This window comes from Callorhinus ursinus, unplaced genomic scaffold, assembly GCF_003265705.2.
Source record: "Callorhinus ursinus isolate GAN/ISIS: 27379988/994484 unplaced genomic scaffold, GSC_fseal_2.0 scaffold12, whole genome shotgun sequence".
NCBI lineage: Eukaryota > Metazoa > Chordata > Mammalia > Carnivora > Otariidae > Callorhinus > Callorhinus ursinus.
In genome coordinates, this window is record NW_027397074.1 from 16401823 (window position 1) to 16425075 (window position 23253).

Consider the following 23253-nt stretch of genomic DNA (forward strand, 5'->3'; position numbering starts at 1 on the left):
TCCTTCCTTCCTTCCTTCCTTCCTTCCTTCCTTCCTTCCTTCCTTCCTTCCTTCCTTCCTTCCTTCCTTGGATTAACCCTGTTTATTACTTGTAGGAAACAAGCACCTTCTCAATCTCGATTATTAATTTATTACCAGTCTACTCTTTCAGTGTTAAAGGGGGACGGGCAGATCATGACTCCCAGGCATCCTACCAAGTAGGCAGATCACCTGAGGGGCAACCTGTATCCACTCACAAATTCATCTCACATTAGCAGTGAGGATTCAGGTGTCACCCCGAATTGTTACTTTACTTACTCATAAGTTTAAGGCATAGATTTCTTCCTTTCTTAATTTCCTTCCACGTAAAGTTCTCTGGCTTTCCAGTTGAATCTGTGAACTATCCACTATCCCTCCAATTAGTTCTTTACTGTGTGAATTAATCAAATTCACAGTTTCATTGAAAATGGAGATTGAAAAAGAGTCCTGACTGGGGGTGGAGAGTGGAGTAGGTAGAGATGCAACAAGGCCAGACTTCAGAGAACAGTGATTAGATCTGTGGCAGCACAGGATGTCTGGATTCGCTCAGTAGTAGGGAATAGATTAGAATGACCAGTTAGAGAAGATTAGAGAGGGCTTTAGGTTAAGAATCTTAGGCTAAGAAAACAGCCTATGGGCTTTATGAGCATATGAGGACTTTTCATAAAAGTGTGAGTTGAAAACATTAGTTTTAACAGACTATAAAAGTGGAAATTTTCTTACCATAATTTCGGTGGAAATGGAGAATACTTTAATAGGGGTTGAATATGTACTTTGGATCCTGCAGGACTATGCAAAGCATGCTAGCAGATTGGAAACCTATTGCTTTTAGTCTCGTGAATGCTCACTTCCATCTCTTAAGTGTGTGGGGGTGAACAGACCCGAGGGAGTTTCTCTGAACAGGGGCGCCTGTGGGTCTATCTATCGCCCTTGCAGGGGGCGCTATGGACCGTGTCCTGATAACTGCAGTCAGCAGTCCTAAGAGAGACACTTTGCAAAACCTACAAAAGTGCTCCCCAAATGAGGGGCGCCTGGGTGGCTCAGTCAGTTAAGTGTCAGACTCTTGGTTTAGGCTCAGGTCATGATTTCAGGACTGTGAGAGCGAGCCCTGCATCGGGCTCCATGCTGGGCGTGGAGCCTGCTTAGGGGTGAGGAGACAAGGGGAAATCAAATCAGATGGGATGTAATAACAGCTAGCTAGCCCTGAACTCCTAAAACCTTAAAGCTGGTGATGATGACAGGAAGAAATGGACAGATGTGAGAGAGATTTAAAGGACAGATTTCTTCTTCTTCTTCTTCTTCTTCTTCTTCTTCTTCTTCTTCTTCTTCTTCTTCTTCTTCTTCTTCTTCTTCTTTAGATGATGGCTAATTGAATTGAACAGGAAGATAGAAGATTAAAAGATTAGTTTGAGGTTTTAAGCCTGGAATAATGGTGGCACTATTTACAGAAACAGAGTAATCAAAAGGGTTTCCATTATTAGGAAAATAAGAAATAAAAGGGAAAAAAAGAATGTGTTTTGGAAAGTGAAACTAAATAATGAGAAGGGGACTATTCAGAGGTCTTTGGAAATCAGAACAAAGAAGAGCAGGTAGGTCTTCATAGAAGGGAGGGAGAGGGGATGATACAACTTGTATCATCTCTAACACTATCTGAGAGTGCTGAATAATGATGATAAGAATACTAGTAATAAATTACATCATTGATGCTTGGGGGAATAATAATGGACTTACGGAGGACTTACTGTATGCCAGGCACTATGGAAATGCTTTAAATGCCCATATAGTAGCATTCTTAGGTTTATGGCACTATTTACTTCAAGAGAAGGAATAGGAGACTTATTGCTGAAGTCATTTATTTATTATCAGTTAGACGTCCTGGTACCAGTGGTATCCTAAAAGAATGATCACATACGGAAATGACCAGTTTCCCAAAGAGATGCACAGACAAGGATATGACCACTCACATATAAACTTTCAGTTATACAACATTGGCTAACATTTTCTACCCAGATGCTCTGTTTGCTTTTGTCAAATGTGTTGTTTGAAATTTGAAAATTTCTTCTTTCATTTATTACTTTAAAAAATGCATATTGTGATTTTGGTTCCCATATTCTGATTTATTGTTTTCTCTGAAACTCATGTTCCTATTTCTTTTCTTAAAATATAAAGTTTGTATTTTAGAAATGTTTTGTTTTTTACAAAAAAGAAAAGTTTTTGGGTCTTCGTTCTGGTTCACAGAGATCTTAACATTTTTCAAGCTAGCTATGTGTTTTGGTTTCCCTTTTAATATTTTATCAATTACTATTCTGTTTCAGGTGTATGGGCTTTAAAAGCATGAATTTATGCCTTGTTGCCTCGTTGACTGCAAGTTTTTGTGTCGTACCCACAGTGAAGTATACTAAGCAGAGTTTCACCTGTTTTTCACAAGTCAGCTATTAGTGTTTGAAAATTAATTATTGTATCATGTTGTTGTACAGTGATAATCCAGAGACATTTTTTTTGTCTGCTAGATTATTTCCCTCTGCACTCAATGGCCTCAGGTCAGGTTCACTAAATACTGCTTGTTTTACTTCCTATGTAATTCTCAATTCACTGCATTACAAAAGATTCCTAATTTGTCTCCTTACTTTCAGCTCTGCCTCCAAAAATATATGTGCATGCTGTTGCAGATCTGATGATGTTATTCACCATCATCCCCAGGTGGATTCCAGGTCCTTATCCAGGCACTTGGCCTCACACGGTCAGATCTGGTCCCATCTCTAGTCTTACACTTTGCCCTTCCAAATGATCTGTTCTCTATATGCCTCATGCCCTTCCTCCTACCTGTAATTCTGGCTACACTTTCCTTTTCCTGCCAGGCCTTTAGAATCGATCTCAGGTATTCTCATTAAACTCTAGCTTGGACGAGGCACTCTGCTGGTCCTATGGACCATTGAGCCTTGTGAATTTTTTTTTTGTTAAATCATTTAGTGTTAGAATGGAGCTGGTCTCTTTACTATAATATCTTTCCAATTATGCTCTACTCCAGGATAAGAATCTTGTCTTTCTCATTTTTAAATAAACTTTTTATTTTGAAATAATGTCAGAGTCACAGAAAAGTTGCAGACAGAGCAGAGAATCCCTGTAAAGCTCCCACCTATTTTAGTTTCTCTAAGGGTATTATCTTCCATTACTGTGGTATATTTGGCAGATCTAAGAAATCAACATTGACACATTACTGTGAACTAAACTTCAAACTTTATTCAGATTTCACCAGTTTTCCCACGAATTTCCTTCCATTCCGGAATCAGTCCAGGACACCACATTGCATTTAGTTGTCTCCTTAGTCTCTGCTGAGCTGGGATAAGTTACTAGTTTTCCTTATTCAAATTTGTAACCCAGCAGCTAAATGGACTAAACTGATATAACTTAGATGTGAGGCTGGGTTTTGATAGTTCTTCTGCTCGCTCATGTTGCTATTTTCCCAGCTGGATGTTGTAACTGTTGCTAAAACTTTGTTGCTTTGCAGTGCGCTGTTATCTGGCTGCTAGTCCCAGCTAGCTTTCACTTTGGACTTCATGCTAGCTACTTCTGGCTCATAGGCCCTTTACATTTTTCTTGGATCCATAGAAATTAACCAGATGGTTAAGATGAAAAGGTTCCAGACATATGGTTAAAGGTTACAGAAGGAGGGAGCTAAAATGTTTCATATTCACTGACTGCTCAACCTAACACCATCAAGGAGTCAGGTGAGATTCCAAAATTCTTTGGCCCTCTGGCATTGCAAATACAGTAGGACTTCACCTGCACAAGACCAGAGGAGGTCAGACCCTCCTTAGTGTTTTGTACCATCAGCTCCTTCCAACTACAGAAGGGCATAGCCGTGCTCAGAAGCATTCATTACATTAGACAAACCTCTCTTTGGAGTCAAGCCCAGTGTAGGGACTGCCGGCTTGGTTGGATCAAGCAGCAGTGAGAATGTGCTCCTGGGGTGGGTATATGGCACTGGGACCGGTAATTCACTCATAGATCTGAAGGAACAGTATAAAGTGGGCAAGAGGAAGAGTTCTGGAAATATCTGTATGCAGTTTTGTAGCTTTAGGCTCAGATTGTTCATTCATCTAAAGATTATCCTTGAGCTTTGTAAATGATAAACTTGTCCTAACACATGGTTTTAGACAAAGAATCTTTAGTTTGGGGGCTTAATTTTTATTCCCTTGAAGTCTTCAGCGATACATAAGCCTGCTCTAAAAGCAACGAGTGAAAAAATTACTTGGTCTAACTGGATACAGAAAGTAATTTTATAAATTTACTAACAATATCCCAATAGACTTTTCACATTATCCCCTTTATAACCCTTTGACAAAAATACAATTTAGATAAATCACAGCTTTGAAAGTACCTGCAGCTGAGGAACACAGGAACGAAGATTATAGGGTTTTTCATGAATGCCATCCCCAAAGAGCTACAGCCAAATTATTTAGAACCTGTGGGGGAAATAAAAGGGTGCATTTATATGTAATTTTATTTGTCCTGAGGCCAGCCTGACTATGAGAAACAAAGGTCAATTTGGGGCACAAAGCTTTAGCTCGAGACAGATGTTGGACTTTTAGACTATACCTGTCAACACAGTAATTGGTACATGCATGATACCCTAAAAATTATATGTGTAATCATATAGGACATGAATTAAAAGCCAAACCTGGAAACCTTGGGCATTAACACCAGGCCAGTAAGTCACTTCTGACTCTGAAAGGCAATCGTTCAATTGTTGTTCATCTTGCTAAGTGTATTGGCAGTCCCTATCTGCCAGCACTTGTATGTGGAACTCCCTATATCTTGGTGACTAGTCAGGAGCCTTGCACAGAGTTAGAAGGTGATCAAAAGATACTTGTTGGTTGAATACATGATAGTGAATCTAATAAATATGATGAAGTTTATGCAGTATTCTTCTGCCTTTCTGGACTCCGAGAATTATCTTAAACTTGAGACTGAACTTCAAGGAGAAAAACAGTTATGCTTCATAAAACTACAATGGACTTTTGGAGGCCAAATAGTTTTCAGGTTTTGCTTCTGGAGTAGGAGAATACGGTCATAGGTGAGCCAACAAGTATTGAATTGTCCATTCTTCTCCGTTCTCCATTCCCATGCGATTTATCCAACCCAGTCTCCTATTAACTCTTGTAGGACTATTGCAGATTACCTCCTTGTGGAAGTCCTAGCCTCGGCCTTCCTTTTATCTTAGAGCATGTTGCCTCATAGTCACCCTTTCAAAGTGCGACTCAGATCACTTCAGAGCCACATGAGGAACATTTTTAACAGCTTTATTGATGTGTAATTGATAAACAACACACTAAACATATTTGAAGTGTGAGGTTTGATGAGTTTTGACATATGTATACATCTGCAAATTCTTCTAGAATGTGGATAATGAACATAACCACTACCTCCAATAACCCTTTGACAAAGGGTTCCCCTATGTGCCCCCTTATAATCACTTCTTCTAGCCCTTCTCACCCCATTGCACACCAACCCCATTCTCAGGCAACCACTGCTCTGCTTCCTAGATTAGTTTGTATTTCACAGAGTTTTGTATAGACAGAATCATACAGTATATAGTCTTTTTTTTTTCTGACTTCTTTCACTTACCATAATTTTATCAAGATTCATCAGGAGTCTATTCGTTTTTATTGCTGAGTCATATTTCATTCTATGGATATGCCCAGTTTTGTTTATCCATTGACCTGTTGATGGATGTTTGGGGTGTTTTGAGTTTTGATTTAATAAAGCTTCTTTGAATGAGATACAAGTCTTTATGTGAACTTTTTTTTTTCATTTCTCTTAGGTGAATACAAGGACTGGAATAGTTAGGTCATGTGGTGTGTATATATTTAACTATTTAAGAAACTACCCAACTGTTTTCAAAAGTGTTTGTGACATTTTACATCCTGACCAGCAGCATATGAGAGTTCTAGTTACTTCTTTAGTTACTTTACAGCCTCACCATCTCTTTGTAGAGCAGAAATTTTTAATTTAAGAAATTCTAATAAGTGTATAGTGGTGTTTCATTGCCTTGGTGACTAATGCTATTGAGTATATATTTATGAGCTTATTTTGCATGTGTGTGTGTGTACAGTGGATCGGTGTACTTTCCACTGTAACCTGTATATTTTGTTTGGTAGACTGTCTATTCAAACCTTTTCCCCATTTTTTTAATATTTTCAGAATTCTTTATATATTCAGAAAACAAATCTTTTATTGGATTTGCAAATATTTTCTCCCAGTTGGCAGTTTGTCTATTAATCCCCTTAACAGTGTCTTTGAAAGAGTAGAAGTACATAATTTTGATGGAATTCAATGATCAACTTTTTGTTTTATGAATCATGCTTTTGGTGTTATATCTAAGAAATATTTTCTTAATTCTCAGTCACAAAAATTTTCTCTTATGTTTTCCTCTAGAAGTTTCGTAGTTTAATTTTTTTATTGTGGTAAAAAGCACATGAGATTTACCCTCTCAAATTTTTAAATGTCCAGTACAGTGTTGTTAACTATGAGCACAATATTGTATAGCTAGTGTCTAGGAATTTTCCATCCTGTGTGACTAAAAATCGATACCTATTTAACAACACCTTCTTTCTCCTCCCTTCAGCCTCTGACAACCATCATTCTACTCTGCTTCTATGAGTTTGACTCTTACAGATAGCCTGTGTAAGTGGAATCATGTGATATTTGTACTTCTTTGACTGATTTATTTCACTTAATATAATGTCCTGAAGGTTCTTCCACATTGAAACATATGATAGGGTTTCCTTTTTTTATGGATTGATAATATCTCATTGTATGTGTACACCACATTCTTATTATCCACTCATCCACTGATGGATATTTAGGTCATTTACATTTTGGCTATTGTGAATAATGCCTCACTGAACATGGGAGGGCAAATATCTCTTCAAAGTCCTATTTTCAATTCTTTCAGATATCTATCCAGAAGTGGGATTGCTAGATAATGTGGTAGTTCTATTTTTAAGTGTTGGAGGAATCTCCATACTGTTTTCCAGAGTGGCTGCACCATTTCACATTCCCACCAACAGTGCACATGTTTCCATTTCTCCCCATCCTTACCAACACTTGCTATTTTCTGCTTTTTGGGAGTAATGGCAGTCATAACAAGTGTGAGGTGATATTTCATTGTGGTATTGAATTGTAGCTCCCTAGGGATGTTTTCTTAATTTTTTTCCAGATTATTTATTTATTTTTTATTTTTTAATTTTATTTTCTTATGTTATGTTAGTCACCATATATTACATCATTAGTTTTTGATGTAGTGTTCCATGATTCGTTGTTTGCATATAACACCCAGTGCTCCATGTAATACGTGCCCTCCTGAATACCCATCACCAGGCTAACCCATCCCCCCACCCCCTCCCCTCTAAAACAGTGAGTTTGTTTCTCAGAGTCCATAGTCTCTCATGGTTCGTCTCCCCCCTCTGATTCCCCCCCTTCATTTTTCCCTTCCTACTATCTTCTTTTTGTTTTGTTTTGTTTTTTTTTACATATAATGTATTATTTGTTTCAGAGGTACAGGTCTGTGATTCATCAGTCTTACACAATTCACAGCGCTCACCATAGCACATACCCTCCCCAGTGTCCATTACCCAGCCACCCTATCCCTCCCACCCCCCACCACTCCAGCAACCCTCAGTTTGTTTCCTGAGATTGAGTGTCTTATGGTTTGTCTCCCTCTCTGGTTTCATCTTGTTTCATCTTGTTTTTTCCTCCCTTCCCCTATGATCCTCTGTCTTGTTTCTCAAATTCCTCATTTCCAGATTATTTATTGTTAGCATAGAGAAATACAACTAATTTTTGTATACTGATTTTGTATCCTGTGACTTAGTGCTGAATTTATTAGGTTAAAACTCTTTTTAAATTATAAGAGAGCAAATAGAATCAAGAGGAAACATTTTTTCCTTGCTTGGAACCTTGAGAAAAACATAAAATGTGAGTATTCATGTTGGGATATTGAATAATATAATGGGCGGTGTCTTTAGTAGCAGTTTTATCAAAACCACAGAGAATTTCCTCATAGAGTCCTTTATTATATCAGCCCTCAATAAAAGCTGAGGACATAATGCTAAATCATAGTGCTGTGAAGACATTTCTACAATTGATTGATTTCTAATTATGGCATGAATCTGAGGAAAACAGGATAGTGTGACTTCCATGTGTCAAGACGGATAGGCTTATTTCAGAAGTGCATACCACAGGGAAAGAAAAACCAGAAAAAATGGCTTTAAATATATTAAGTTGTGAGATTATAGTCATAGATTAAAAATAAGTGCCTTTCTCATTTTCTATCATATTCTTTCTAATAAAGCAATATAATTGCTATATTAACCTATAAGAAGAAACTATAGTAACCTATAATAAGAAACATTTGATTGACTTAACATGGATTTATGAGGAACTTTATGTGGAAGTTCATCTCGGTTAAAGGAGAAGCTCCTAATGTTAAAAATTTTAATTATAACCACAAGAAAGCAAAAATCTTTAAACTACTTTCCATTTTATAAACTCTGGTAACTTAAGTTGTAAAACTCGTTGTTTCTACTTTATATAGTTTTAAAAGGAGACCTGATTACGAATCTTTATATAGAGCACTTTAGACAAAACTTCTTAAAGGAGACATAAACAGAAAAGTAAACAGGAAGGTAAACTGTCACTGCAATAAGAAAAGAAAATGTGTGTAAACGTGTTAATAAGAATAAAACAGTCTTCTACAACTCCCAGGAGAGACATGGGACATATAGATAGTCTCTTTCTTTTTTAAATAAATGAAGAGGAGAATGGAATGTAGGATAATCAAAATGGCTGGAGCACAGCTCTTTAAAAATAGGTTTTCAATTTGCACGACCAAAGGAATAACATTATTTTCCCTAAAGGCTCATGAGGAAACACAAGTAATGAAGCAGCAGGCAAAACAAAAGAGAAAATGTGAATGAAACAGAAATGGCTTGTGTTTGGGGTCCTAAAATCAACCAGCTTGATTTAATAAATTATTTTTGGGAAAACAGAACTTAAAAACAACAGTATTATTTGAAAACATGGTCCATTTTCAAACTAAAAACCCAAATATTTAGGTAGCAGATTTTTCCCTAACTCTGTATTACTGACCCAATCTGAATAAATAATAAACTAAAATGAAAGAGGGAAGGAATGCTAGTGCTTTTAAGGGGAAATTTTAAAATGATAATGATTAGCGATCATTATTTGTCCCAGTTGTAAGCATGACTCATAATCATGATCATATGTGATTGCATGCTCATATGTGGCCTGCAGTGTATAATATTTACTATCTGGCCCTTATCAAAAAGGTTTTCTCCTCTTACACTGACAGATAGCCTTTGAATTATCTTCCCATTAGTTGTTCCATCTGCAAGAGCAATGAAGAAAAACCATTAGAAGGAATGATTGTAAAGCACTTGACAATATTGGAGTCCAATATACATTTGTCATGACAGTGAGCAGCTTAGTTGTAGGAAAATTCCTTCTCAACTGGTTGGTTGCTGCAGGAGTGTAGATTCTTTTTGTTTTATAGTTTGAGTTCCAAAGTTCAATGTAGAGTAATAGTATTTTATTCTCTCCTTTTCCAGTGATCTCAAAAGCATTTTCAAGCATTAACTAAACCTCATGGCAAGTATTATCTCCATTTTATAAATGCAAAAATTAAAGCAGTGAGAATTTAAATGACTTCTTTAGGGTCATGTGGTAAAATGATCGGAGGAATGGGGAATAGAACTATTCTCATGAGTCAGTATATTATCCCTTTGATTATTCTCCAGCTGCAGCATACAGTTAAAAGTCATTTTAGAATTGTTTCCATTTATTCTTTTGCCTTTTGGGATAAGAATAGGAAGGATACTTACTCAGGAAGTTGTGACTTATTTCAGCCATTACAATCAATCAAACAAATCTACAAAGAAAACTTGACCAACATCTCATTTGCATTCTTGATCATCACTAAAATGTGAAAGTCAGGTTAGGAGAAGATTTCAGAGGAAATTGAAATCATTTGAAATGGAACAAAGAAGGAATTTAATAGGACTTAAAATGTGTTAAAACTATTCTTTCATTCCTTTCTGAAATGTCAGGACCCCAGTTGAAGCCAAGAAAATATCAATATATATTGAGCTGTTGGGGAAAGAGAGATGGATTCATAATTTTCATTCCATTCTGCAAGAGTAGAGTGAGGCCACCAAATACTAAGATGAGAGAAGGATGAGTCTGAAGGATTATGCCTCCTTTTGAGACAGAAGTACATTATCCCTTGACATCTGAAATTCTCCTCCTTTGTCAAAGCACAGTTCAAAGGCTAAGCTCTTTGGATGCCTGGGTGGCTCAGTCAGTTAAGAGCCTGACTCTTGGTTTGGGCTCAGGTTGTGATCTCAGGGTCATGATCCCAAGGTCGTGAAATCGAGCCCCATGTTGGACTCTGCACTCAGCGCAGAGTTTGCTTGAGATTCTCTTCCCTTCTCCTTCGGCCCCCCTCTCCAAAGGAGTGTGTGTGAACACGCACACGTTCTCTGTCTCTCTCAAATAAATAAATAAATCTTAAAAGAAAAACAAAACAAAACAAAGGCTAAGCTTTCCATGAATTTTTTTTTTTTTCTGCTTTGGAAGGCTTATTACATCTTCCTCTATGCTCTCTTAGAATTCCGTTGAACCTAAATCACAGTAGTTCTCAGGGTGTGGTCCCTAGACCAGCAACATCAGCATCACCTGGAAGTTTGTTAGAAATGCAAATACTCACACCCTCCCCAGACCTTCTGAATCAGAAACTCAGGGGTTGGGGTCCAAGAATCTACTTGTTAACAAGTTCTCCAGGTGATTCCTGTGCCCACTAAAGTTTGAGAACCATGGATCTCACTACTTGTATTTTATTTGCAGTTTGTTGTAAGTTGCAATGATTCCACGGAGGGATTTCCAAGACTGCAGGTCTATTCTTCTCCTTTTTTAAATCCTGAATTCTTTGTGCTGCTGAGACCAAAGAATTCACAGTGTTTGGTAGTCAATACTAACTCGTTAAATATTTGCTGTTAAATGGGTATCACGCTTGAATTTGTTCTGTGAGTTAGCATATCACAGTAATTGTGTTTGTAAAATATATACCCTTTGATAATTTTCCTGGGACAATAGTATAGTACTTGAGAAAACAGTATTGTGTATTTTTCCTAGATCAAGCGAACCCTAAAAAAGTCATGCAGGTTTTCGATGTCTGCTTTGCCTTGTACCTTCCTCAGAGAAAGTTCCTTAAGGATTCTGCTGTGTGTTTCTTATCCTCTTGGCAAAAGTGTAATGATTTAGTGCAAGCTTTGAAGCCAGATTGATAGGAAGTGTATTCCAGTGGTTCCACTCTTTCTCTGGGTTTGTTCCCGTTTCTTAACCTTTTTATACCTGAGTTTCTATCTGAAAAATAGGGGATAATGCTCATTTTGTTAAGTTGGTGTGAGGTTTAAGAAGAAAAATTGTCAGGGCGCCTGGGTGGCTCAGTCGTTAAGGGTCTGCCTTCGGCTCAGGTCATGATCCCAGGGTCCTTCGATCGAGCCCCGCATCAGACTCCCTGTTCAGCTGGGAGTCTTGCTTCTCCCTCTCCCATTCCCTCTGTTTGTGTTCCCTCTCTCGCTGTCACTCTCTCTGTCAAATAAATAAATAAAATCTTAAAAAAAGAAGAAAGATTGTCACATGTCAGGCAATCAATAAATATTGGCTGCTATTAAATTATTAGCTTTATTATAAACTTGAAGAAAGAACAAAGAGTCTTCCACTGTGAATAATCTTAGCATGCTCAATTGGTTATTCTAAAAGTACCACATAATTGCTCTACTATGAAATAATATATTTCTACACTCAGAAAAAACATCTGGACAACCATTTATTCTCTAAATCGTTCACTGATGAAATTACTTTGTTCTGAAGAATTTAGTATTACAGAGACTCTTACAAAGAGACCACATGCTGTCCAAGAGATTATGGTAGATTTGAAATCCAAAAGCCCGGTTTAGAGTCCTTGTTCACTTCTACTGATGGTTAGGATTTGAGTTCCAGTGATAAATCAAGGTGCAAGTTACTTAGCAAATCAGAAGTTCAGTTTTCCACCTTGGTAAAACTAAAGTGGTGATACCTTGTAAATTAGTTAATTTCATAAGATTGTTAAAAGAGCTGAATGGTCGGGGCGCCTGGGTGGCTCAGTTGGTTAAGCGACTGCCTTCGGCTCAGGTCATGATCCTGGAGTCCCGGGATCGAGTCCTGCGTTGGGCTCCCTGCTCAGCGGGGAGTTTGCTTCTCCCTCTGACCCTCTTCCCTCTCGTGCTCTCTCTCTCATTTTCTCTCTCTCAAATAAATAAAATCTTAAAAAAAAAAAGAGATGAATGGTAAACATCAAAGTGCTTTGTGAAATGTAAAGTGCTACCTAAATACCAGGTGTTTCAGTTGCTGTTGCCGTGATAATTATTATAAAACTGAACTGCTCTGATACCCGTTATTTGCTCCTGTGTTCTCTTGTGTGGCGTGGACATGGTTTATCATTGGAGATATGAAGTGGGAGCAAATGGAGTAGTACACTTGATAATGTAATCACATCCCCTAAGAACGAGGTTCAGAACTTTGAAACATTTCACATGGACTAATAAAATGCTATTAGGCACAAATGACTTTTGCTCTGACAAATGACCCTGTTTGGATTTAAATTGGTGTCCCTGAAGTATGTGGCATTGTACTGTATCATGCAGGACCATCAGGCGCTCTGCATTTGAAAAGAAACGTATTTTCTAGCTTACTGTCACCATGGTCCTAGTTAATCAGCTCCCTGGTGCTTCTCCTTATGATTCCAGGCTGTGCGGTAGTTCTGTGGTAAAATGACATGCTCATAGCGCTTTTGATTTTGTTTGAAGCTTTCATGCTTTTGCTTGAGTTTTCTATTTCTCCTTATTTATGAATGGCACCACAAACTTGCTGACTATTAGAATCAGCCAAAAAATTCCCTAGGATCTCTCACTGGGCTGTTCCCCCCCCCCCACCCCCGCCCCGCAAGAAACCACCACTACCAAGTCCTTCCTTTTGCTTACTCTGGAGGTTACATGAATAGAACTATAAGATACAGGCATGAGGTTTGGAGATGCTCTTGCTTTTCTGATGGAGAAAGGCATGGCCACTGGATGCTTGATGTGATACATACCTCAAGGGCAGTTTCTCTAGAAAGATGGGCAGAAACATGTGCTTGGCCTTCAGAGTAGGAGACCTTGATTAGGAAAGAATGATCTAGACATTGAGAAGGCAGCTCGGGGTGAAGTAACTTCCAAAACCCAAAAGGGATGAAGTGTCCTGACCTGGATACTAAAGAATAAAGAGAACATAGGCTATGCCCACAGGGATGATATAGTAAGTGAAATACAGAAAAGCATGAGAGGAAAATGAACATAATATTAATAGAAGTCTGTAGTATAGTGCATTTCTTCCGCTTGTTTTTCTGTATTTTTCAAATTTTATATGGTGAACATGTACTATTTTTGTCAACAGGAAAAGTAAACGTTTATGTGCTATGGGACATCCAAGGAAATAGGGTAACTTCTTATGGGATTCTTTTCTTCTCCATCCCTATATCTCCAGAGGCTAGAATAGTACCTGGAACATTGTAGACGTTCAACAAATATTTGCTAAATGGATGACTTAATTAATCTTAAAAACCACTGCAGAGCAATATGTATCATAGGACCATGGCTATATTAAAAAGAAAAAATATAACTAAATGGTTAACATTTCGACAAGTATGAAGTCATTGGACAATATGGCCACATGAGTGATAGAACTTGAATTACATTGTACAAAAAGACCGCTTTGGATACTGTGCAGAAGTGACCTTTGGGAACAAAAGCAGGAAAGCTTGACCAGTTAGAAAGTTATTCTAGACGAAAATGATAAATTGAACTTAAGTGGTAGGTAAGGAGCTGCTGCTGTTAGACTATATTTTGCATAACTATACAATTCTTGCTAGCAAATTGGACTTAGGCTTTGAGGAGAAGAGCATTGTAAAGAATGACTCCAGGTTTTCTAGTGTGAGCTACAGGAACAATGACAGTACCATCTTCTGAGAAGAAGTAGTAGTGGGGAGGATGTCTGGGGAGAAGTGGAGAATACATAATTTTCTTTTGGTTATAATACTTGTGAGTTGCCCATTGCATATAAACTATATAGACAAATCTATATAGTAGAGGCGGGAAATCAGAGCTGAAGACAGAAATTGTGTAATCGTGTTTTGTATTGTCATTGAATAGATACACTGAAACCATGGGAGTGGGTAATAAAGAGATGGAGAAAGAGAGAATGATGGTGGAGGATGAGAGGTCAAATGCAGGAGCCAACTCCTGGAATGAAAGGAAGGATAGGCGAGCATCCAGGCAGGTGAAGTGTATTTGGACTTACACAAGATTAGCGAAAGTTAAGTTTTATTAGAATCAGAGAGAAAGGAGAGCATTTACACACACATGCAGAGAGGCCAACAGGCAGATTCGGTGATGGAAAGATGGTCTTTCAGAGGGAGGAAAGAATGGGGAGGGAATATTGGCAATTTGAAGAACGAGATCTGAAATAACATCTTGGTTTGTGGGAGAACCAAATAACTGGAGACATGCCGAGGGTTTACTTGAGATTTGTGCTTAAAAATATTAGGAGAAATCTGTCAGCTGGGTTGAGTGCTTCTTATTAGCAATTCTCTGATGCCCAGGGGCAGGCATGCGTTAGGCAGACAGGTGGATGTAAGCAGGGCTAACGTGATGTCAAGTGGGTGTGACAGAGAACAAGAGAGTGGAGGGGACATGAAAAGGAGTGATTAGCAATTACAGTGAACATTCTACTTTCTTGTGTAATGTGAAAATATTTCATGTCAATCAATATTCTTACACCACACAGTTTATAATATATCCAAAGTAGCCCATCAATGCATAATCATTTTTTGATGTATATTGAAATCAGTGATGTTTCCTTTTCCTGGTTAAATGCATCCCACCTGCAAACATATAAAATATGCTATGAAGAATTGAGGGTTGCTTTTTCCGTGCTTCTTTCAATATAAGTTTATGGACTGTCTTACTAGGTATCAAGAGACTTTTCTCTACAGTTTGACCAGTGATTTTAGAAATTTGTTCTTGCCTTGTTCTTGAGCAGGAAGGTACCCCTTCCTCTTCTTCAGGCCAGAATTTGGCCCTGCAGAAAATCTAGAAGGCGTGCACCGAGAGAGAACGCATGGAGAAAAATGTTGTTTGTGCCTCGGTAAGGAAGGTGGGTGCCCCATTGGACTCGCTAGTGTTCCCTTTGCTTTACGACTGGTAGATGACCCTGCCTCCCAGCCTTCCCTTTTCAGCTGTAATGAAGGCGCTTATGCAGCTGCCACAGGAAAGCACGTTTTACTAGAGGAAATCAATTCCTTAACAAAAGACGAGAAGATTCACATCCCTGGCAATTGATGATAGGATAATGTGTGGCTGACTTCATAACATGGTTGCAGTCAGGCAGAACATGCCAACTGCTCTGAAACGAAATGTCCTAAACCAACTACAGAAATAGATTTTGAACACCACAATGTGAGGAGAAATAAGAAGCCAAGAAGGGAAGGTGGCAGAATCATTAGAAAGCCGCACATTTGAGCTTACATTAGACTTGGCTGATGATGGAGATATGCTTGATGTTAGCTGGATGGACTAAGGACTGCTCAAAGTTGACTAGGTTTTATTTAGGTGCCTCCCCCCCCCCCCCCCCCCCCCACCGGCCGCCCCGCCGTTTTACCAGCATCGCATTATAAAGAAGGATTCTGACATTTTAGAAATGATTTTTTCCTTTATAGCCAGACTCTAAATCCTTTTAGTGTTGGTCTGAAGCTTTGGAAGGTACACTAACTCTTCTAGGCCATGAAGCAAACATTTAATTAATTAGCATTGTTAAGGTGGAGCAAAACAGCCATAAATATGTGTTAACTGAAAGGAGGTAGGGCTGTTGGGTTTTAGGACCCTCTAAAATGGCCAGAGATGTGGACAACTCATACTTGTAAAACATTTGTCCTGGACAACCAAGATGGTCCTGTTGGGACAAGTCAGTCTTTTGTTGCCTAATGCTGTACACATGATATTTCATGCCCTACAGTAGGAGGAAATCCCTCCTGCATAAAGAAGGCAATAAACAGCCAAGGAACTAGGGAGCTCTCCTTAATTTCCCTCTGGTGGCCCCAGGAAAGTGAATTGTAAAATCCTGACTTAGAGCCACACTGTTTTGAATAAGACAAGGCCCAAATGTTCTTAATTCACTCCTAGGGAGCACTCAATCCAGCTGACTGTAACATAAGGAATTTAATAAAGTAAAAGCAGGTTATCTAGTCAAATCTCCTGCTGCTTTTTTATAATATCAAAATGAAAATAGGCTTAATTTTGTGTTAATGTAATCGAATTTATTGCAGGATCCAAACATGCTTTATGTTTTCCCCCCTTGGATATTCCATTTGCCACTGATTGTATGGATGAGAAGTGGGGTAGAATGGCTCACTTGTTGAATGCAGATATTCTTCACCGAACTTCACAGTTGGAAATGTATAAAATGGCCATTTCAAATGGAAATACGGCTAACCTGAGTTATTACATATGGTTTATTTAATAAGAGACTTTACTGGATAATTCTCTATGTGTCCAGTATAAGGAGTTGTTTATCCATGAACTCACTGTAAGTGCAAAAGGTTAAATTTGTAATTATCAAACAATTCCTGTGTGCCCTGGCCTGCTGGGTGCTGTGCAGGCTTACCCAGATGATAGACATCTGCTCTCTGTCCATGAGGCTGGTAAATGAGACAAAGTAAGTACACAAGGAACTGAGCCTTAAAGAATACATTGGACAGCAGAAGAATGAGTGTCAAGAGAGTTCGGAGGGTGAATTCAAGCTGATCCTTTGCTCTATTAGAGTTATAGTACCCATTTTGGAGAATTTCAGTTTTCCTGCTTTCTCCATGCTAGAGATATCTCCTATCTCTCATTTGCTTTTTTTGAAGATTGTGATCAGCTTGCATTCATTAAGAATAGGTGAAGGAAGTTCTTTATGTGTTTTGGAGATTAACCCTTATCAGTTACATCATTTGCAGGTATCTTCTCCCATTTAGTGAGTTGCCTTTTTGTTTTGTTGATGGTTTCCTTTGCTGTAGAAAAGTTTTTTAAATTTTTTAAAATTTATTTTGGTGTAGTCCCAAAATTTTGCTTTTGTTTCCTAGAAAAATGTATCTACTGCTGATGGCGAAGAAATTTTTCTCCATGTTCTAGGAATTTTCTGGTTTCCGGTTTCACATTTGGGTCTTTAATCCATTTTGAGTTTGTTTTTGTCTTTGGTATAAGAAAGTGGTCCAGTTTCATTCCTTCGAATGTAGCTGTCTGGTTTTCCAGCACCATTTATTGAAGAGACTGTCTTTTCCCCATTGTATATTCTTGCCTCCTTTGTCATAGACTATTTAACCATATGATCATGGGTTTATTTCTGGGCTCTCTATTCTGTTCTGTTGATCTATGTGTCTGTTTTTGTGCCAGTACCATACTGTTTTGAACACTATAGCTTTGTAGTATATCTTGAACTCTGGGATTGTGATACTTATAGCTTTGTTTTTCTTTCTTGAGATTGCCTTGGCTATTTGTAGTTCCATACAAATTTTAGGATCATTTGTTCTAGTCCTTTGAAAAACTGCTTTGGTTTGTATGGACCTTTTAACAGTATTTGTTCCTTCAACCCATGAGCATGGACCATCTTTCCATTTTTTTATGTCATCTTCAACTTCTTTCATCACTGTTTTATAGTTTTCAGAGTACATGTCTTTCACATCTTTGGCTGTTTATTCCTACGTATTTTATTACTTTTGGTGCAATTGTAAATGGGACTGTTTTCTTAATTTCTCTTTCTGCCACTTTATTTCTAGTGTATAGAAATTCAACAGATTACTGTGGATTAATTTTGTATCCTGCAACTATACTGCATTCATTTATTAGTTCTAGTAGTTTTTGGTAGAATCTTTAGGGTTTTCTGCCTATAGTATCATGTAATTTGCATATAGTAAAAGTTTTACTTCTTCCTTACCAATTTGAGTGCTTTTTATTTCTTTTTCTTTTCTGATGGCTGTGGCTAAAAGCAGAGCGGGTGGACACTTTTCTTTTGTTCCTGATCTTGGAGGAAAAGCTCTCAGTGTGATGCTCACTGTCAGTTTTCATATATGAGCTTTATTATGCTGAGGTATATTCTCTCGAAACCAACTTTGTTGAGAGTTTTTATTATGAACGGATATTGTATTTTTGTCAAATGCTTTTTCTCTGTCTCTTGAGATGATCATATGGTTTTTATCCTTTTTCTTGTTATTGTCATGTACCACATTGATTTGCAATTATTGAACCACCCTTGCATCCCAGGAATAAATCCCACTTGATCTTTGTGAATGATTTTTTAAAATATATTGTTAGATACAGTTTGCTAATAATTTGTTGAGGATTTTTGCATCTGTGCTCAACAGAGATATTGGCTTGCATATTTAGTTGTAGTGTCTTTATTTGGTTTTGGTATCAAGGTAATGCTGGCCTTATAGAATGAATTTGGAAGCTTCCTTTCCTCTTCTATTTTCTGGAGTAATTTGAGAAGAATAGGTATTAACTTTTCTTTAAATGTCTGGTGGAATTCACCTGCAAAGCCATCTGGTCTGCGACTTTTGTTCGTTGGGAATTTTCTGATTACGGATTCAATTTCTTTGCTAATAATTAGTGTGTTCAAATTCTCTGTTTCTTCCTGATTCAGTTTGGGAAAGTTATGTTCTTCAGAGCTGATCCATTTCTTCTACATTGTCCAATTTGTTGACTTAGAAGTTTTCATAATATTCTCTTATAATCCTTTGCATTTGTGATGTTAGTTATTATTTCCTCTCCTTTGTTTCTGATTTTATTTGAGTCCTCTCCCTCTTTTTTGATGATGGGGGTCTGACTGAAAGTTTATCACTTCTGTTTATCTTTTCAAAGAACAAGCTCTTGGTTTCATTGATTTCTTCTGTTGGGTTTTTTTAGTCACTATTTTATTTATTTCTGCTCTAGTCTTTATTATTTCCTTTCTTCTGCTAGCTTTAGGCCTTTTTGTTTGTTGTTCCTAGCTCCTTGAGGTGTAAGGTTAGGTTGTTTATTTGAGATTTTTCTTGTTTCTTAAAGTAAACCTGTATTGCTATAATCTTCCCTCTTAGTGCTGCCTTTGCTGCATTCCAAAGACTTTGGACCATGGTGTTTTCATTTTCATTTATCTCCCTGTACTTTTTGATTTTCTCTTTGATTTCTTTGCTGACTGATTCATTGCTAAGTAGCATGTTATTTATCCTTTATGTATTTGTGTCATAGGGTGATAGAAATTAAATCCACAATAAGATATTACTTTGCACTTGACAGAATGGCCAAAAAAAAAAAAAAAAACCACAGGAAATAAGTGTTGGCGAGGATGTGGAGGAAAAGGAACGCTTGTGCACTCTAGCTGAGAATGTAAATTGGTGCAGCCACTGTGGAAAATAATATGGAGTTTCCTCAAAAAAATTAAAAATAAAATTACCATATGATCCAGTAATTCCACTACTGGGTATTTGCCCAAAGAAAATGAAAACACTAACTTGAAAAAATATATGCACCCCTGTGTTTATTGCTGCATTATTTACAATAGCTAAGATATGGAAGCAACCCCAATGTCTGTCCATAGATGAATGGGTAAAGAAAGTTTGTGTGCGGGTGTTTGTATATGTGTGTGTATATGCATGTATATAATGGAATATGTATATAACGGAATATTTGCAAAAATATGGATGGACCTAGAGGGTAAAATGCTAAGTGAAATGTCAGTCAGAGAAAGAGAAATACCCTATAATGTCACTCATATGTGGAATTTAAGAAACAAAACAAATGAACGAACAAAGAAAAAAAAGAAACAAGAAAGGATTCATAAATACAGATAACAAACTGGTGGTTACCAGAGGGGAGGTGGGTGGGGGAGATGGATAAAATAGATGAAGGGGATTAAGTGTACACTTATCTTGATGAGCACTGAGTAATGTATAGAATTGTTGAATCACTATATTGTATTCCTGAAATTAATATAATACTGTACGTGAATTATATTCTAATTAAAAAAATCGTCCACCAGCTCTAGCAGGTTGGGGGTGGGGAGCATCCCCAAAGAGGACTTTACCCAGGTACTTGAGGTAAGAGATGCTAAGGATACCGACCCCTGAACCTTATCTTTTAAATATTTCTAAAATCTGTAAACTTCTCTGTACTCTCACTACCCAGATCTAGCTCAAACTCTAGTTTTTTCTTCCATAGACAACAGATTGCAGAATGCCTGCTAACTGTTCCTTGTCATCCACTTTTCATCCCTCCCGCTTAAAAAAATAAATGAAGAAGGAAAATTAATTTAGGATAATCAGGCTGGCTCATTGGGACTATACTAAAGATAACAAGTTGATGCTTGTAGAAAACATGACTGCACATACCATACAGAATGAGAAGTGTTATGCATATGGTGTCTTCTAAACTGCTCAAATGGTGATAGAACATGGTGTTGGCTAAAATGTTAAGCATGAAGAGGATATTGGTATTTTGCCAGATAAAAAATTGTTTGTAGTACATAATAAAAACCATCAGTCAAGACAAGGAAGACTTAGATATCTGAGAAAATGCCCTCCTAGAAGATGGGCAAGGCACATCATCTGTCTGTAGAGTGATATTAATGGTCTGGACTCCCGACTGTACTTTAGGTATCAGGTGATGACCAATGAAGGAAGAGCAACTCCAAAATGGAGCAGAAACACGGATCATAATCAGTTTAGAATTCTGTCAGGAGAGTTCTTAACTTCTCTCAGCTGTCTGGGGGCCATGGGTTGATGATTGTTTGGATTTACCATATTGTGTGTATGTGTGTGTGTGTGTTGGGAGTTAGGATGGGTTATCTTTCCTCTGAACCAGTAATTAGAAAAAAAAAAGATGATATATCTTCTTCCTCTCTTCTTACAGCCTTGTGTTGTGTTGGGGTATTGTTGTTCTCCCACTGAATAGGGTGTGGTGCATTCCTTTTAGAGGGGCCCATCTTTGCCTTTGCTCCTGGCTCTTAAGTAGTCTTGAGATAAAATTGTTAGTTATTTATCCGAAATAGAATTTTTTTTTTGCTTTTACAAATTTTTTCATTAATTTCAACTAGCAGCCTATAGTACATCATTAGTTTTTGATGTAGTGTTCAATGATTCATTAGTTGAGTATAAGACCCAGTGCTCATCACCACATGTGCCCTCCTTAATACCCATCACCCAGTTACCCCATCCTCCCCCCCTTCTGTAACCCTCAGTTTGGTTCCCAGAGTCCAGAGTCTCTCAAGATTTGTTTCCCTCTCTGATTTCTTCCTATTCAGTTTTCCTTCCCTTCCCCTGTGGGTGCCCGAGTTGGGCAAAATAGAATTTTAAAAATTCAAACCCCGCTGTGTATTTTAGGATTTGGATAAAGAAGTGACCACAGAATTGATCCTATGAGAGTGGAGTAGTGTCTCTCAGTCAAGATAAAACTGGCCAAATTATCAGCAACCCATATATTGAGTATGAAATAGAAATAACATATCCTTTCATTTACCCTCAGAACAATGCTATCAAACTGCAAGTCACAGCACCCTGATGGAGGGGATTGCTAGCAGAGTAGCCTCAAAAGCTATATGGAAACATTTATTCAGTAGCTAATAAGAATAAGAACAGCAACAACTTACATCTCAATGGAATTTTAAAATTTAAAGTGAGTGTCCACATATATTATTTGATTTGATTGTTAACACATCTCCTGAACTGTGAAGTAAATATAAATGTTAGGAAAAGTATACCTGCTACTCATTGCTTGGTTACCTAAAACAGCTCTTAATCTGTATGAGAATGATACCACTCTGTATTATATTGGATGTCAGTAACTCATCTGTCGCCTTTGTAAATCAGGACCAATATTGGTGGCACTGTATTTTATATTAGATAAGAAATTCTACATACATACTCTTCTAGAAAACCAAGCAGTTAGAAAGTGAGCTAAAATTAAATCTCAAAATTCTTTCTTTTATTCTAATAGTGGTAAGGAAGATGGTTTCTGCTAATTATATATTACAGAGGAAGTCTGAGCTTCTATATATAAGTGGTGGTCACATCTTTCTCAATTCAATATTTAACTACACATTAGCATATGATACTTAATTTGAAATTATCATTAACTTCCCAGTCGGCATGTGGCATTCCTCTTTCTAACTTTAAACCATTTCATTCTGAAAGTATAAAAAAAGGCCCGCGGCAGCAGCAAGATTGAACTGGACACATTTTCAACTCAATGATGCATTTGATTTTAACATTTTTGTCTTATAATCAAAACTCTGTACTGGCACTTTAAATGTAAAGATATTAGATGAATGGCATAGGAAAGATAAATTGTCCTCAGATGCCCTTTGTGGTATTACAAAGGAGTTATTTTAGAAAGAACTTTTTATATCAAAGCTCTTTCAAAGAGCTAGTTCGGGGAAACATTTGGTATTTACAATAACTAGTATTTCTAAAACTGCAAAGCTCACATTCTATTTAAAAAATCCTCACTTCTCAGAAATTTAAAGAACCCCTAGATGCTAAATGCAGAGCTATTTTAAATAAAGGAAACAGACCAACAGTGAAAGAAACCTGCAGCGTGATCACTGGAAGCAGCCATCACAAGCTCTGGCTCTGTCAAGTTGTGTGAACTTGAGGAGGAAATAATGTCTCCAGACCTCGGTTCCCTCATCTGCAGTCAGATGGGGCTGGACTATGTAACATGTAAATCCCATTGTAGCTCTAATAACCTGTCGTCATAAACCTGCATTTTTTAAGTATTATTCGGATACGACTCCTTCACCAGCTTCCCCGGATAAGGTTGTTTTAGTATTTCTACCCCGATTTCACTGAACATATTTCTTCCACTTTTCCACAACAGATCTCAGCTCTTTGAAAATTTTACCCATGTGTTTCTGGAAGTTCCTGGGTCTGTCCCATGGCCAGGGCTCCTCACCACACCTCTCTCATGGACCCTCAGCTCTACCATATCCAACAGAGCTTTGCTATTGCTCTTGACCAGTTGCCCCTCCGTCCAGGTACTGTCTCCTGCAACTCCCAAGCTGTAGACCTTT

At 37.7% G+C, this 23253-nt stretch overlaps 1 long non-coding RNA gene and 1 other non-coding gene across 2 annotated transcripts in view; one reads left to right on the forward strand and one right to left on the reverse strand.

The window, feature by feature from the left end:
• Positions 1-23253, forward strand: part of LOC112825153 (uncharacterized) — a 322912-nt gene that overhangs the window by 258650 nt on the left and 41009 nt on the right. The gene's annotated exons all lie outside the window — the stretch shown is intronic.
• Positions 165-314, reverse strand: LOC112825348 (U12 minor spliceosomal RNA). The gene has a single exon (XR_003208659.1). It is a non-coding gene; the product is annotated as a U12 minor spliceosomal RNA (small nuclear RNA).